The sequence below is a fragment of the Schistocerca nitens genome, chromosome 3 (genome assembly GCF_023898315.1).
Source record: "Schistocerca nitens isolate TAMUIC-IGC-003100 chromosome 3, iqSchNite1.1, whole genome shotgun sequence".
Taxonomy (NCBI): domain Eukaryota; kingdom Metazoa; phylum Arthropoda; class Insecta; order Orthoptera; family Acrididae; genus Schistocerca; species Schistocerca nitens.
The window spans coordinates 71,327,545-71,344,975 of NC_064616.1; positions in this window are offsets into that span (position 1 = coordinate 71,327,545).

A 17,431-nucleotide genomic window follows, 5' to 3' on the forward strand; every position below is an offset into this window, starting at 1 on the left:
CAAACCCGCTCCTGGGGGTTTCATCTACAGTCTTGGGTACCAAGCGTTCCCCCTGCGGTCCGCGCCCGCTCACCACGACCTGTTGGAGCGTTGCCGCTCCGTAGCGGAGCGGGTTTGGTGGGCGCGGACCGCAGAGGGAGCACCTAGAACCGCAGCGGACGGAAAACGGAGCAGCGACGCTCCAGCAGGTCGTTTCCGTGGAAGAGGTCGATGCCCCGCCGCCAGCTGCGACTTTACAATACCGACCTCCCACGGCAGGTGACGGTGAAATACCTTGGCGTCCTCCTGGACAAGAAGCTGACTTGGAGGCTCCATATTGAAGACGTCCGGGCTAAAATCAACTGCCGCCTGGGTGCTCTCTACCCTGTGTTAAATGAGCATTCCGCCTTATCTGTAGCGAATGGTCTCCTTATCTTCCAGCTCTACCTTCGCCCGATTTTCGACTACGCCTGTGAGGTCTGGGGCGGTGCAGCCCCCACCTATCTTCACCGGCTGCAGACGCTGCAAAACAAGATCCTGCGTCGGATTTATCATGTTCCTGCACGTTTCCCGCATCGCTACCTACATGACGCCGCCGACGATCTGGAGGTCGTGCAGCGCCATCAAGTCATCGCCCGTCGATTTCATGCTAAGCTGGAGTCTTCGATTAACCCCCTCATCGGGCGACTGGGAGAACCAAACCCACAGCGCGGGCCGCATAGGCGTCCCTTCGCACTGCTCGACCTTTAGCGATGCCGGGGCAACGCCCCCCTCCGTTCATCTCTGGAAATTAGAAGTTCCCACCTACTGTCCCACACACACCTCTGATACACACCAAAATACAGAAGAACAGTGCCTACCGTCCTTGCTGACCCCACGATGAAGAAAATGCTACATAGTAAACCCTTCGTTTCATAGCTGCCAGGAGAAGCCAGCAGAATGTGGGCTGGAGCTCCAGCAGGTCGCAGGGAATGGGCACGGACCACAGAGGAAGCGCCTGCAGCCATTGGTGGAGGGGGAAGGCCATAGGCATAAATACTGGACCAGGTCCACTCGAGGAGCAGTCTCAGGTCGCACCTGATGAAGGTTACGAGCTACGTGACCGAAAAATCGTGCAAGTACGACGCTGATATCAGGCAGAACACCCGATAACCCAAGATGTCATTAGATCGCCGGGAAAGCCTGAAGAGTTACATCTTCACGAATTGTAAAACGACTACGACAAAATGACCATACAAATAAAGAATTAAAGTCCAAAGTTGAATTTCATAAATTCCATTTCTGACTTCAGCGCACTTTCGAATTCCCGTGACAACATCATGTGTAGCTCTTCTGAGGCCTTAGTGTGGGCAGCACCCCTTCGTTTTACACGGCCCCTTTGTTGAAAACGAGCTTCCAGCATTACTGGAAGAGGCTGCTCTGGCTACGACGGTGGGTATGTTCTTCCAGCACGATGAGGCCTCTGCACATTCTAGTCGTCAGAGGACACACCCATCTAAACCTAAAATTTCTCGGAAAATGAGTCGACACAAATGGTCACATTTCTGATGCTAAGACGTCACCAGTGCTACAGCACTAAAGTCAGAGATTGAATTTATGAGAATCAACATGAACACGATTTGTCTTTATTTAACACCAGTGAGTATTTGTTTGGGTTATGTAGTATCCTCGTCGTTACTCTAGCGTCGTGTTCTTTTTTTTGTTATGGTTTTAGGGCGCAAAACTGCTACGGTCATTAGCGCCCGGTCTGTGACTTAGGAAGAGGTAAAAAAACGAAACTGGAAACCAGAAGCAATGGGAGCTAAACTCAAAAAAGTGGGGAAACTAAAAACAGAAGGAAAGCTTAAAAAACCACTGTAGAAGGGGGTTTGTTTGTCCCCAACGTCATCTCACTGGCACTAATAAACTCGAGAGCGCGATCGGCTGAGCGCGTGTCATCTGCTAAAATGGAAGATATATCAGGTGACAGCTGTAGACGGGCGCGTAACGGAGTTAAGTAGGGGCACTCAAGTAAAAGGTGTCTCACCGTCCACAGTTGAGAGCAGTGGGGACAGAGTGGGGGAGGATCGACACTTAAAAGATGTCGATGGCTAAAAAGGCAGTGCCCTATCCGGAGTCTACTTAAAATTACCTCCTCTCGACGACGAGTTCGGGAGGAAGAGGACCAAGCACAGGGAAGAGCTTTCACGTCCCGCAATTTATTATTGGGAAGTGTCGACCAATGTGCGTGCCATAAAAGAGCAACACGACGACATAAAACACTCCATATATCGGCGAAGGGAATCATGCGAATAGCAGGCTGAAGAAGAGAGATTGCAGCCTTGGCCGCTATATCGGCCGCCTCATTTCCACAGATACCAACATGTCCTGGGATCCAGAGGAACGCCACAGAGACGCCCCCCAAGTGGAGCATGTGGAGGCAGTCCTGAATCCGGTGGACCAGAGGGTGGATAGGGTAGAGAGCTTGGAGACTGAGGAGAGAGCTGAGCGAATCTGAGCAGATAACAGACTGTATCCGCTGATGGCGACGGATGTATTGGACAGCCTGTAGAACAGCGTAAAGCTCCGCAGTAAAAACCGAACACTGGTCGGGAAGCTGAAATCGATTTGGGGTGTCGCCAACAATATAGGCACTCCCAACACCAAACGATGTTTTTGATCCATCAGTGTAAATAAATGTTGTTGTTGTTGTTGTGGTCTTCAGTCCTGAGACTGGTTTGATGCAGCTCTCCATGTTACTCTATCCTGTGCAAGCTTCTTCATCTCCCAGTACCTACTGCAACCTACATCCTTCTGAATCTGCTTAGTGTATTGATCTCTTGGTCTCCCTCTACGATTTTTACCCTCCACGCTGCCCTCCAGTGCTAAATTTGTGATCCCTTGATGCCTTAAAACATGTCCTACCAACCGATCCCTTCTTCTAGTCAAGTTGTGCCACAAACTTCTCTTCTCCCCAATCCTATTCAATACCTCCTCATTAGTTACGTGATCTACCCACCTTATCTTCAGCATTCTTCTGTAGCACCACATTTCGAAAGCTTCTATTCTCTTCTTGTCCAAACTGGTTATCGTCCATGTTTCACTTCCATACATGGCTACACTCCATACAAATATTTTTAGAAAAGACTTCCTGACACTTAAATCAATACTCGATGTTAACAAATTTCTCTTCTTCAGAAACGATTTCCTTGCCATTGCCAGTCTACATTTTATATCCTCTCTACTTCGACCATCATCAGTTATTTTACTCCCTAAATAGCAAAACTCCTTTACTACTTTAAGTGTCTCACTTCCTAATCTAATCCCCTCAGCGTCACCCGATTTAATTAGACTACATTCCATTATCCTCGTTTTGCTTTTGTTGATGTTCATCTTATATCCTCCTTTCAAGACACTGTCCATTCCGTTCAACTGCTCTTCCAAGTCCTTTGCTGTCTCTGACAGAATTACAATGTCATCGGCGAACCTCAAAGTTTTTACTTTTTCTCCATGAATTTTAATACCTACTCCGAATTTTTCTTTTGTTTCCTTTATTGCTTGCTCAATACACAGACTGAATAACATCGGGGATAGGCTACAACCCTGTCTCACTCCCTTCCCAACCACTGCTTCCCTTTCATACCCATCGACTCTTATAGCTGCCATCTGGTTTCTGTACAAATTGTAAATAGCCTTTCGCTCCCTGTATTTTACCCCTGCCACCTTCAGAATTTGAAAGAGAGTATTCCAGTTAACGTTGTCAAAAGCTTTCTCTAAGTCTACAAATGCTAGAAATGTAGGTTTGCCTTTTCTTAATCTTTCTTCTAAGCTAAGTCGTAAGGTTAGTATTGCCTCTCGTGTTCCAACATTTCTACGGAATCCAAACTGATCTTCCCCGAGGTCCGCTTCTACCAGTTTTTCCATTCGTCTGTAAAGAATTCGCGTTAGTATTTTGCAGCTGTGACTTATTAAACTGATAGTTCGGTAATTTTCACATCTGTCAACACCTGCCTTCTTTGGGATTGGAATTATTATATTCTTCTTGAAGTCTGTGGGTATTTCGCCTGTCTCATACATCTTGCTCACCAGATGGTAGAGTTTTGTCATGACTGGCTCTCCCAAGGCCATCAGTAGTTCTAATGGAATGTTGTCTACTCCCGGGGCCTTGTTTCGACTCAGGTCTTTCAGTGCTCTGTCAAACTCTTCACGCAGTATCTTATCTCCCATTTCATCTTCATCTACATCCTCTTCCATTTCCATAATATTGTCCTCAAGTACATCACCCTTGTATAAACCCTCTATATACTCCTTCCACCTTTCTGCCTTCCCTTCTTTGCTTAGAACTGGGTTGCCATCTGAGCTCTTGATATTCATACAAGTGGTTCTCTTCTCTCCAAAGGTCTCTTTAATTTTCCTGTAGGCAGTATCTATCTTACCCCTAGTGAGACAAGCCTCTACATCCTTACATTTGTCCTCTAGCCATCCCTGCTTAGCCATTTTGCACTTTCTGTCGATCTCATTTTTGAGACGTTTGTATTCCCTTTTGCCTGCTTCATTTACTGCATTTTTGTATTTTCTCCTTTCATCAATTAAATGCAATATTTCTTCTGTTACCCAAGGATTTCTATTAGCCCTCGTCTTTTTACCTACTTGATCCTCTGCTGCCTTCACTACTTCATCCCTCAGAGCTACCCATTGTTCTTCTACTGTATTTCTTTCCCCCATTCCTGTCAATTGTTCCCTTATGCTCTCCCTGAAACTCTCTACAACCTCTGGTTCTTTCAGTTTATACAGGTCCCATCTCCTTAAATTCCCACCTTTTTGCAGTTTCTTCAGTTTCAATCTGCAGTTCATAACCAATAGATTGTGGTCAGAATCCACATCTGCCCCTGGAAATGTCTTACAATTTAAAACCTGGTTCCTAAATCTCTGTCTTACCATTATATAATCTATCTGATACCTATTAGTATCTCCAGGATTCTTCCAGGTATACAACCTTCTTTTATGATTCTTGAACCAAGTGTTAGCTATGATTAAGTTATGCTCTGTGCAAAATTCTACAAGGCGGCTTCCTCTTTCATTTCTTCCCCCCAATCCATATTCACCTACTACGTTTCCTTCTCTCCCTTTTCCTACTGACGAATTCCAGTCACCCATGACTATTAAATTTTCGTCTCCCTTCACTACCTGAATAATTTCTTTTATCTCGTCATACATTTCATCAATTTCTTCATCATCTGCGGAGCTAGTTGGCATATAAACTTGTACTACTGTAGTAGGCATGGGCTTTGTGTCTATCTTGGCCACAATAATGCGTTCACTATGCTGTTTGTAGTAGCTAACCCGCACTCCTATTTTTTTATTCATTATTAAACCTACTCCTGCATTACCTCTATTTGATTTTGTATTTATAACCCTGTAATCACCTTACCAAAAGTCTTGTTCCTCCTGCCACCAAACTTCACTAATTCCCACTATATCTAACTTTAACCTATCCATTTCCCTTTTTAAATTTTCTAACCTACCTGCCCGATTAAGGGATCTGACATTCCACGCTCCGATCCGTAGATTGCCAGTTTTCTTTCTCCTGATAACGACGTCCTCTTGAGTAGTCCCCGCCCGGAGGTCCGAATGGGGGACTATTTTACCTCCGGAATATTTTACCCAAGAGGACGCCATCATCTTTTAATCATACAGTAAAGCTGCATGTAAAGCTGCATGTCCTCGGGAAAAATTACGGCTGTAGTTTCCCCTTGCTTTCAGCCGTTCGCAGTACCAGCACAGCAAGGCCGTTTTGGTTAATGTTACAAGGCCAGATCAGTCAATCATCCAGACTGTTGCCCCTGCAACTACTGAAAAGGCTGCTGCCCCTCTTCAGGAACCACATGTTTGTCTGGCCTCTCAACAGATACCCCTCCGTTGTGGTTGCACCTACGGTACGGCCATCTGTATCGCTGAGGCACGCAAGCCTCCCCACCAACGGCAAGGTCCATGGTTCATGGGGGAAGAAAAAAATGTAGCATCCTTCATTTGCGCGCATAGAGCAGCAAATGCCCGACGATAAACAAGACGAAGGTCACGGAGCAGGCAGGTCCTGGGCCGGAGCCAAGGCGGTGCTGTACCCCAAGTTGTCAAGAAAGTCTTAGGAAAGTGGAAGGAAAGAGAATGTAGCAGTTGACGGAAGCGGACTCCCGGTGGTGGTAGGGAGGAAGGGCGGCCCGCATACCCTAAATCCAAGGAGGCGTCGAAAAAAATGTCATGGGCCGGATTAGCAGGCATGGAAGATGGATAGCATAACGACTCAGAAGAACAGATCGCCGATTGGACAGCGGAGGTTCAGCAGTCTCAGCATAAAGGCTTTCCACAGGGCTGGTGTGAAAAGCTCCAGACACTAAACGTAATCCACGGTGATGGACAGAACGGAGACGCCGACGAATAGACGGCCGAGCAGAGGAGTAAACTATGCTTCCATAGTCCAATTTCGAGCGCACTAAGGCGCGATAGAGGCGGAGAAGGACCACTCGGTCCGCTCCCCAGGAGGTACCATTCAGGACACGGAGGGTGTTGAGGGATCGCAGACAGCGAGCCGAACGATAGGAAACGTGGGAGGACCAGCACAGTTTTCTGTCAAACATAAGACCCAAGAATTTAGCGACGTCCGCGAACGGAAGGTTGACAGGGCCTAGATGTAAGGAAGGTGGAAGAAACTCCGAACGACGCCAAAAATTAACAAAAACGGTCTTATTGGGACAAAATCGGAAGCCTGTTTCGATGCCCCAAGAGTGGAGGCGATCGGGACAGCCTTGAAGACGTCATTCAAGAAGGCTGGTCCGTTGAGAGCTGTAGTAGATCGCAAAATCGTCCACAAAGAGGGAGGCCGAGACATCAGGAAGGAGACAATCCGTAATTGGATTTATGGCAATGGCAAACAGTACAACACTTAGCACGGAGCCCTGGGGTACCCCGTTTTCTTGGGAGAAAGTACAGGAGATAGTAGTGTTCACCCGCACTTTAAATGTGCGCTCTGCCATAAATTCACGAAGAAAAAGGGGCAGCCGACATCGAAAGCCCCAAGAGAACAGTGTGCGGAGGATGCCTGTCCTCCAACAGGTATCGTATGCTCTCTCCAGATCAAAAAATATTGCTACTGTTTGGCGTTTCCGGAGAAAATTGTTCATGATATAAGTGGAGAGAGCAACAAGATGGTCAACTGCAGAACGATGCTTTCGGAATCCGCATTGGGCAGGTGTTAAAAGACTGCGGGACTCCAGCCACCAACCTAAACGGCAATTCACCATACACTCCAAAACCTTACATACACTACTCGTGAGAGAAATGGGGCGATAGCTAGAGGGGAGATGTTTGTCCTTTCCAGCTTTCGCAACAGGAACGACGATAGCTTCCCGCCATCTTCTGGGAAAAGTACTGTCGGTCCAAATTCGATTATAAAGGCGAAGGAGGTAACGCAGACTATGGGTTGATAAATGCAGCAACATTTGGATGTGGATACCATCCGGTCCTGGTGCAGAAGAGTGAGAGTAAGAGTGCATGTTGGAGTTCCCGCATGGAGAAAACAGTATTATAGCTTTCGCAATTTTGAGAGGAGAAAGCAGGAGGTTGCACTTCCGCTGCACGTTTCTTCGGGAGAAACGCTGGCGGGTAATTTGAAGAGCTCGAAATCTCAGCAAAGTGTTGACCCAATGAGTTAGAAATTGCGACGGAGTCCACTAATGTATCATGCGCGACAGTGAGCCCAGAGACTGGGGAGACACTAGGCGCGCCAGATAACCCTCGAATCCGACTCCAAACTTCCGAGGAAGGAGTGAAGGTGTTAAATGAGCTAGTAAAGAAGTCCCAGCTTGCCTTCTTGCTATCGCGGATGACGCGACGGCATTGCGCACGGAACTGCTTATAGCGGATACAGTTGGCCAAAGTAGGATGGTGCCGGAAAACGCGAAGAGCACGTCGTCGCTCACGTATTGCGTCATGGCATGCCTCGTTCCACCAAGGAACTGGGGGGCGACGGGACAAATCGGAGGTGCGAGGTATTGAACGTTCCGCAGCTGTAAGAATAACTTCTGTAATATGAGTGACCTCATCGTCGACGCTAGAGACGAAAAAAGTGTCCAATCGGCTTGGGCAAACTTCCAGCGTCTCGGGCACAAATAGGGCAGTTGTGGCTGCAATATAAGGACACATGGAAAGTGATCACTCGAGTGTGTATCAGCAAGAGCGAACCATTCGAAGCGCCGAGCTAGCGGAACAGTACCGACCGAAAGGTCCAAATGAGAGAAATTTGTCGTGGAAGCAGACAAAAATGTAGGGTCCCCAGTGTTGAGCCAAACAAGATCCGCTTGGTGGAAGACGTCTGTCAATAGTGAGCCGTGCGGACAAGGACGTGGAGATCCCCAAAGTGGGTGGTGTGCATTGAAGTCCCCAACCAGCAAATAGGGGGGCGGAAGCTGACCAAGAAGATGAAGGAGATCAGCTCTTGTCATTGGTGTGGACGATGGAATGTATACAGTAAAAAGAGAGAAGGTGTATCCAGAAAGGGAAAGATGGACAGCGACAGCTTGGAAGGAAGTGTTTAAGGGGACTGGGTGAAAATGAAGAGTATCATGGAGAAGAATCATGAGTCCTCCATGTGCTGGAGTGCCTTCAACAGAGGGGAGATCAAATCGGACTGACTGAAAATGGGGGAAAACAAAGCGATCGTGGGGATGAAGCTTCGTTTCCTGAAGACAGAAGATGACCAGCGAGTAGGATCGTAAGAGGATGGACAATTCATCCCGATTGGCTCGAATGCCGCGGATATTCCAATGGATAATGGACATAGGGTGGACAGAAAAGGGAAGAATGTGACCAAGGTTGCCCTCAACTCAATGACTGCTCAGAGCAGGCGACCGACAGCGTGGAGCGGCATTCAGACGAAGGCAGAAGATCCTGATCCATAGGTTGTTCGGGAGCAGCTCCTGCCACCAGCAATCGGCCGGCTGATCGGCCGCCAGCAGTGCGCCTCGTCGACACAGAAGAATCTGAGGGCGGTTACCGCCAGGTGGTGCTGTAGATGAGACATGCTGTGGCAGAGAAGGAGAAGAACTGGGTGTCTTATTAGCCTTCTTGGAAACAGGACGTTGAGATGAAGGAGGAATCGATGGTTGTGAAGTCGGGGTACGTAAAAAATCTTCACGAGTAGGCTCTTTTTTGGAAGTCCAGGTGTCTGATTTTGGGGATCAGGATTTAGCAGAATCCGATGAAGGGTGAGCTGTAAAGTGAGCAGGTGAGAGTGGGGAGGTTGAACGGGCGATCTTTGCGCTGGCCGATCTGACGACTGTGGTACTAAAGGTGAGATCACAAGTCTGCGTGGCTGCCTCCTTTGTTGGCCGAGGAGAGGCAAGGACAGTGTTGTATTTACCTGTGTGAGGCACAGTGGGCTTTCGACTAGCGAATAACTTTCGAGCAGCGAAGGTCGACACCTTTTCCTTCACTTTGATTTCCTGAATGAACCGTTCGTCTTTAAAAATGGGGCAATCTCTAGAGGAAGCAGCGTGGTCACCCATACAGTTGATGCAATGAGGGGATTGAGGAGGAGAAGCACCCTCATGGGCATCCTTGCCACACGTAACGCATTTGACCGGATTGGAACATGACTGGCTGGTATGATTGAACCGCTAACACCGATAGCAACGCGTAGGGTTTGGGATGTAAGGGCCAACGGAAATTATCTCATAGCCCGCTTTTATGTTCGATGGAAGTTGAACTCTGTCAAATGTCAAAAAGACAGTACAGGTTGGAACGATGTTCTTGGCAACCCTTTTCATGAGTCGATGAACAGCCATTACGCCCTGGTCAGACAGGTAGTTTTGAATTTCATTGTCGGATAATCCATCGAGGGAGCGTGTGTAAACGAGCCCACGTGATGAATTTAAAGTGCGGTGCGCTTCTACCCGGACAGGGAAGGTGTGTAGCAGTGAAGTACGCAGAAATTTTTGCGCCTGGAGGGCACTGTTTCTAACAACAAGGTGCCATTTCGAAATCGGGAAAAAGATTTTACAGGACCTGCAAGTGCGTCGATACCTTTCTGAATAATGAAAGGGTTGACTGTGGAGAAGTCTTGACCTTCGTCCGACCGAGAAACAAGGAACTGTGGCAACGATGGAAGAACTGTCCGTGGCTGAGACTCATTTAACTTTCGCTTGTGAGCAGACATAGTAGATGATAAGGAAACCATTGCGGAAGTATCTCCCATGATTACCGGCGTCTCCGATGGCGCGCTCCTTCCTTGTGGGGGCCCTCTCTGAGGGCACTCCCGCCCTAGGCGATTGTTCACACCACTGGTCACACCTCCCGAGAAACAGACGGAGGGACCAATCGGCACTTTCGGAAGGTATCAGATTGGGTAATCACCCCTCCATGGGCCTGGCCGTTACCAGGGGTACGTACGTGTCCTACCTGTCCACCCAGGGCGGGGAATTACGCGTTACCCAGTCACCGACTACGTGTGGGAATGCGTGGGTCGGCCTTCAGACACTCACAGGGAGGAAAAAAGAGAAAGGGAGGAACAAAGAAAAGGAAAGGAAAGGACAGAAGAGAGGTCTCAAACGCCGCAGCTGAGAAAATGGTAAAGAGAAGAGGTAAGGAAAAGAGAAGGACAAAGGAAGGACAAAGACTTGCCAGCAGAGAAAGCGAAGAAGGGAGACTGTTTTACAGTTTCGAGCGTCCGTCTCTGGATGTAGGCACTAGACATACTCCCAGAGGGGGAGAAAGGGAAGGGAAGAGGCGGAGGTGGGGTGTGGGGGGAAGATGGGGGATTGGGAAGGATGTGGAAGGTATGCAAGGAAGGAGCGCCACACTAGCTCGGGGACCTGTGCTCGCTACGCACGTATCCACAAAAGAGATGTGGAGCCCCTGGGGGAGAGCATCGTGTTCTGCAAGGAAGCAAGGAAAGGGATGTTGTTACGGCTGGCCGGTATTCTCTTTCTATAACACAAATGCACACGTGGATTAACATGGTTCTGTATTTACGTGAAGCTGCTACTTAACTTGAATAGAGCCCAGGTTTGTGGTACAAGCTCATCAGTAATAGTACTTTTGCAGACAATATCGGTAATCAGGCTACTACAAACTTTAGTCTCGCTATAATCACTAATCTGGTCGCTATGTACTGTCATAGCCTGCAATGCGAATTGAGCCCACCCTGTGATGAACTGACAGATGCCAAACTGGAAGAACGAGTCAGTGCAGCCCTCCGGTCAGCAGTGGCGGCCTAAATACTCGCTGTCGAGAGGGCGTTGGCGGCCTTTTGCTTGTCGGTGTGTCTCTGGCTTCTCTCACGATAGGCGCTCTCGATCCAGTGCCTACTATTGCGTCTCTCAGTGTGTGGGTGTTTTCAGCTCATTACTAAATGCAAATAAGTAGGAGGCCGAGTTGATAGGAGCTGAAGGAGTCCAGGTCGCAATAATACGGGGTACGGCACACTGTTAGAGAGAAGGATTATTATTCGAGAAACACATAGTACGCTGGCCGCGGTGGCCATGCGGTTCTGAGCGCTTCAGTCCGGAACCGCGCGACTGCTACGGTCGCAGGTTCGAATCCTGCTTTGGGCGTGGATGTGTGTGATGTCCTTAGGTTAGTTAGATTTAACTAGTTCTAAGTTCTAGGGGACTGATGACCTAAGATGTTAAGTCCCATGGTGCTCAGAGCCATTTGAACCATTTGAACACATAGTACGATGAAAATTACTTCTTTAGTAGTTTTTAGGACTGTAGCTACAGCTATAACTAACACAACATATTCTCAGGGACTAAGCCCGATGGGCCCTCCTCAGAGAATCAATGCAAACAGGACTGGCTGAGGGCCGATTATGAAAGTGCTTCTGCCTAGGTCGAAATATAGCTAAGAAGTGAACGAGGCACACTCCAGTTCCGTCGAGCTGCACAGTCCGCTAGAGTGCGCCGTGCTCGGCAGACGACGGGCTGCCAACTTTGCGTCGGCGCGGCGTTGTAATAGTATCTGTGGCAATGATACTACACCCCTCCCACCCAAAACGTCGCGGTGTCGGGAGGAGGGACCCGGGGGCGGCAGAACTGACGGGGCGGAGTGAGGGACTGCCCGGGAGGACTGCCCGCCCGCGCTCCCGCATTCACGGGAGGGAGCGAGGGAGAAACCTGGTACAAAAACCTCCTCAGACCACACACCACCCCAGGTAGGCCCAAAGGGGACGGGGAGAGCTCGACGTCCACGGGCGTCGGGGGCGACGCCGCGGCGGCAGCGGGCGGCGGAAGCCTCAGCCGGCGGCGGACCCAGCGCTGCTGACAGAGGCGGCGAGGGCGGCGTCGGGGGCGGCTTCCGGCGGTCGGCCGGCGTGGAGGCGGCGTCGGCGGCGGCGGCTCCTGGCAGCGACGGCGGCTGAGGCGCACGCGCAGGAGGGGCGCGCCGGCCACGCGCCGAGAGTGACGCCGCATGCGCAGTGGGCGCGCCACGGGCGCGGGCTCCGAGGGAGACTGCGAGATGTCAGCACCTGCCGACAAAGAGGGGGCGGCAGAAACCGGAAGGCGGCACAACCATAGCTGGTTCCTGTGCCGCTTGACCCTGCCGGACGGACCACAAATGAGGTACAGAGCGCGGCCGAGCGAGCAAACGATGCGCTCCTGCTTCCAACGCCGCCTGCCCCTAAAAACTCTCTAGAAGACCGTAGCTTGCGGCACGAGGCCGGAAGGAGGCGATGCAGCGGAAGCGAGTGGCGAAGGAGGCCGCAGTAACTGCAAAAGCGACCTGTGGGCGCGACCGTGAAGCAATTCAGCCGGGAGTGAGTACCAGGCGGCTGGGATCGTTACGACGACAAAAAGGTCCGAAGAGCACGCTCGTGAGAATGCATAGCTCGCAACTTAGTCATTTGTGACTCGAACGTTGGGACGAACCGTTCAGCCTCGCCGTTCGACTGCTGGTGGAACGGGGCGGTAGTCAGATGGCGAATGCCATTGGCGGCACAAAATGTTTCAAATTCCTCAGAGACAAACTGGGGGCCGTTGTGGGAGACGAGCACTTCCGGCAGACCCTCCAGACAGAAAATCGACGTCAGCGTCCGAATGGTACTCGCCGAGGTAGTGGAAACCGGGGACGACGAAGGGGAAGTTGCTGTAAGCGTCGATAACAATCAACCAGCGGGCGTCCCAGAACGGACCCGCGACATCAGCACGGAGACGCTGCCGAGGCGCTTTAGGAGTCAGCCACGCAAAGAACTGTTGGCGGGGAGAAGATCGATGCTCCGTGCAAGACTGACAAGTTGCGAGCAAATCTTCGATGTCGCGATCAATACCAATCCAGGTGCAATGACGTCGAGCGAGCTGTTTCGTCCGCACATTACCCCAGTGACGAACATGGAGAAGACGAAGAATTTCCGACCGCAAAGAACGAGGTACCACGACACGGGATTGATCATTTTCCGTTCGGAGTAATAGAACACCGTTGTGAACTGACAAACTATGGCGTTGTGCAAAATAACACCGAACCAGGGGGTCAGGAATTTGTGAAGCAGACGTACGGATGTACTGCAAAACTACGCATAGAGAAGCGTCGGTGGCCGTCGCGGAAGCAATACGACGGAAGTCGACGGGAAAACTATCGGCAAACTCTGCGTCTTGCGACTGAGCGTAGAAACACGACACTTCGGGGGAGTCGAAGGCGTCGTCCGGACCAATAGGAAGACGAGACAACGCGTCAACATTGCCATGTTGAGCCATAGGCTGGTACAAAATTTCATAATTGTAGTCGGACAGAAACACAGCCCAACGTTGCAATATCTGCGCCGTACGGGCTGTAACGGGCTTGGACGGGTGGTACAACGACGAACTTTTGCAGACAATATCGGTAATCTGGCTACTACAAACTTTAGTCTCGCTATAATCACTAATCTGGTCGCTATGTACTGTCATAGCCTGCAATGCGAACTGAGCCCGCCCTGCGATGAACTGACAGATGCCAAACTGGAAGAATGAGTCAGTGCAGCCCTCCGGTCAGCAGTCGCGGCCTAAATATTCGCTGTCGAGAGGGCGTTGGCGGCCTTTTGCTTGTCGGTGTGTCTCTGGCCTCTCTCACGATAGGCGCTCTCGATCCAGTGCCTACTATTGTGTCTCTCAGTGTGTGGGTGTTTTCAGCTCATTACTAAATGCAAATAAGTAGGAGGCCGAGTTGATAGGAGCTGAAGGAGTCCAGGTTACAATAATATGCGGTACGGCACACTGTTAGAGAGAAGGATTATTATTCGAGAAACACATAGTACAATGAAAATTACTTCTCTTCAGTAGTTTGTAGGACTGTAGCTACGGCTATAACTAACACAACATATTCTCAGGGACTAAGCCTGCTGGACTCTCCTCAGAGAATCAATGCAAACAGGAGTGGCTGAGGGCCGATTATGAAAGTGCGTCTGCCTAGGTTGAAATCTAGCTGAGAAGTGAATGAGGCACAATCCAGTTCCGTCGAGCTGCACAGCCCACTAGAGTGCTTTGTGCTCGTCAGACGACGCGGCGTTTCCGTAGTATCTGTGCCAATGATACTACACCTACTAATCCATCTTTGCTTCATATTTGACGACCGGTGTGCTGGCGATAGCTTACGTTACATTGTAACAGCCATATCTCTGTAAACAATGAAAATGGGAAGGAAGTTGTTATATGGAGTGCTTTATTCGAATTAGTCTGTACTTATTAACTTTTCCTTCTGAAACACCCTGTATACTATATAAATATCAAAAAAGCAAATATTGAAAGGAAAATATTGCACTGTATGCAGGCGAAACAGCTTAAAGACGTGTCGCACATACTTGGTCATAAATTATCTGATCAAATTTATCCGGATACTCCAATGCAGGGTGGAATTAACCAGTAGATGTCATTAGAGGTGGACGAATCAGTATAAAAGAGGGCTGGGGGTATTTTATTGTCAGGAGAGAAGCAGTAACAGAAGCAGTAACAGTAGGATGGGTTGTTCAGGATAGATCAACGCCTTCAAACTTGGACTAGTCATTGAATATCAACCGAGTAACAAAGCCATCAGGGAAATTTCAACCCTTCTAAAGGTGCTCAAGTGGAGTGTTAGTAATGTGATTGTGAAGAGTAAACGTGAAGGAACAACTACAACTAAACCAAGTGCAGACACAGCTCAGGTAGTGACGGACAGAGGCCGTAGAGAATGTAGGAGGTTGGTAGTAAAACATCACATTAAATCAGCACAAGGAGTCGCTCTTGAGTTCCAGTTAGCACAATGACTGTGTGTAGGGAGTTGGGTGAAACGTGTGACCAGCTCCTAATAGGCCACACATTTCTGTAGTCATGGATGAGGTGGTGTAAAGAGCGACGTCACTGAACGTTTGATGACTAGAAACGAGCGATACACATTTCGTAGAAGTAGTGAACAAATTGAAAGAGATTTTTGTTTGGAAATCATAACAATAGTTGACATAAAAATGTGACTATATTTATATACTAAAGTGGATAAATGAATAATTATAATTTGATAATCAAGCATCGACAACAACAAAAATTTCCAGTATTTACTTACATCAATTTTATTACTTCACTTAAGATGTGTAGAAATCGAAAGTCACACATAACTCAGATTATGTGGCCTTGTTGGTAATTTAGTGCTACTAAGAAATTTGTTAGTGGAAGAAAAGAATCTAAATGCTCCAGTGTGCACTGGCTTTACTAGGACCTGAATTTGTTAAGCTCGCTACTACTAAGTAATTGAATATTAGCAGGCAAGCACGGCGTTGCCCGGACATTTATTTATACCTGTGCCCGAGAATTCGTAAGCCTGGAATTTATTTTTGACTTAAGCTTCACTGTATACAACGTTAGAAGCAGTACGATTGGGGACATGAACGAAGAACTTGTTTGCTTCACTAAGGCCAGGATCTCATTCTAATGAGCAAAAAAAAAAAAAAGGCAAAGTTTGGATTTTTTTTTGAGACAATGAAAAGACGTACAAAGGATCTGTGTGGGGATTATGATAGATCATACTATGAACTTTATTTTAGATTATCAGTACAAAAACAAAAATCAAATCGACACCCGTAATTATTGTTTGAACAAGGGTTCAAATGTTCAAATGTGTGTGAATTCCTAAGGTACCAAACAGCTGAGGTCATGCCCGAGGGAGGACTCGAACCACCGGTGCAAGGGGTCGATCGAGGGTCTACGTGTCTGAAGTACCTAGACTGTGTGCAGCGTAGCTCCTCGGGAGTTATCTGAAATCAAAAATGGATAACATCAGTCACTACTATATTAAATTTATGGGAGCTTATACCTAACCACAATGAAATAACCTTAAATTTAACGATATAGTGCTAACTCGAATTTTGTGTTCGATTTTTGGGGTTTTCTTTCACTCCTTATGGCTCCACAAAACACAGTTAACATTAACAGAAACTTCCTGGCAGATTAAAACTGTGTGCCCGACCGAGACTCGAACTCGGGACCTTTGCCTTTCGCGGGCAAGTGCTCTATCAACATTTTTTTAAAAGGAACAGGGATGTTGTTTTTATTTATTTATTTATTTTCCATAAGATCAATCTGTTAAAAGGAACATGTAGATCATTTCATGGTATAGTATGTGCATTACATATTGAGCGGTGTGAGAAGCGTGAGGTTCATTATCAGCTGTCAAATGTGCACACCGACTGCACCCGGTACATCCCAACTGCGTGGGGGGTCGTGGAAGACTGCCTGAAGATAGTTGGCAAAGGTTTTCCGATAGTGTGACCATTTATGAACCTCATTGTGGGCTTGCTGCAAGAAATACCAAAAGTCAAGTCGCGACGTGGCAGCATCCCCATAGAGGTACGCGATCGTCCAACCTTTGACCCAGATGATCGACTGTGATTTAGTCGCCGGAAAGTAGTCACTCTCCGGATGTAAGAAGGAAGCAGGTGTAATATGTTGCGGGGTGACACGGAGGTAGCAAGCCACCATCTGTCTTCCTAGGAGCCATACGTCCTCCACCGCGGTGCAAGTTAAGCGGTGATGGTCGTCATCCACTTGGCGACATTTCGGGCATAATGGAGTGTCCACTAGTCCAATTGCATGGAGCCGTTGGTTGGTGTTGAACTTGCCACAGGCGACAGAGAACCACAGTGCCCGAACGAAGGTAGGAAGGAATTTTTGGTGCACATGTCTCCAAATCTTCGGCCAATGCAACTTGGGGTGTTTGAGTTCAATGACATTACGACTTATCCGTTGTAGCAGCCAAACATAAAAATCCTTCGCGCATGGCGGTCTCGTGCGCGGAAGCTCGTCTCTGATATAACTAAGTTCCACGATAAATGTTGATACATGCGCAAAATGTGGCGTAATGTTGCCCACCGCCACCGGAGGTGTAAGGGACGCTGGAACTAGGAGATCCAGTAGGCGGGATGTAAGGGAATCACGCCCGCTACGCCATTGCTTGTACATCGTGGCTAGAAGGAGCGCCG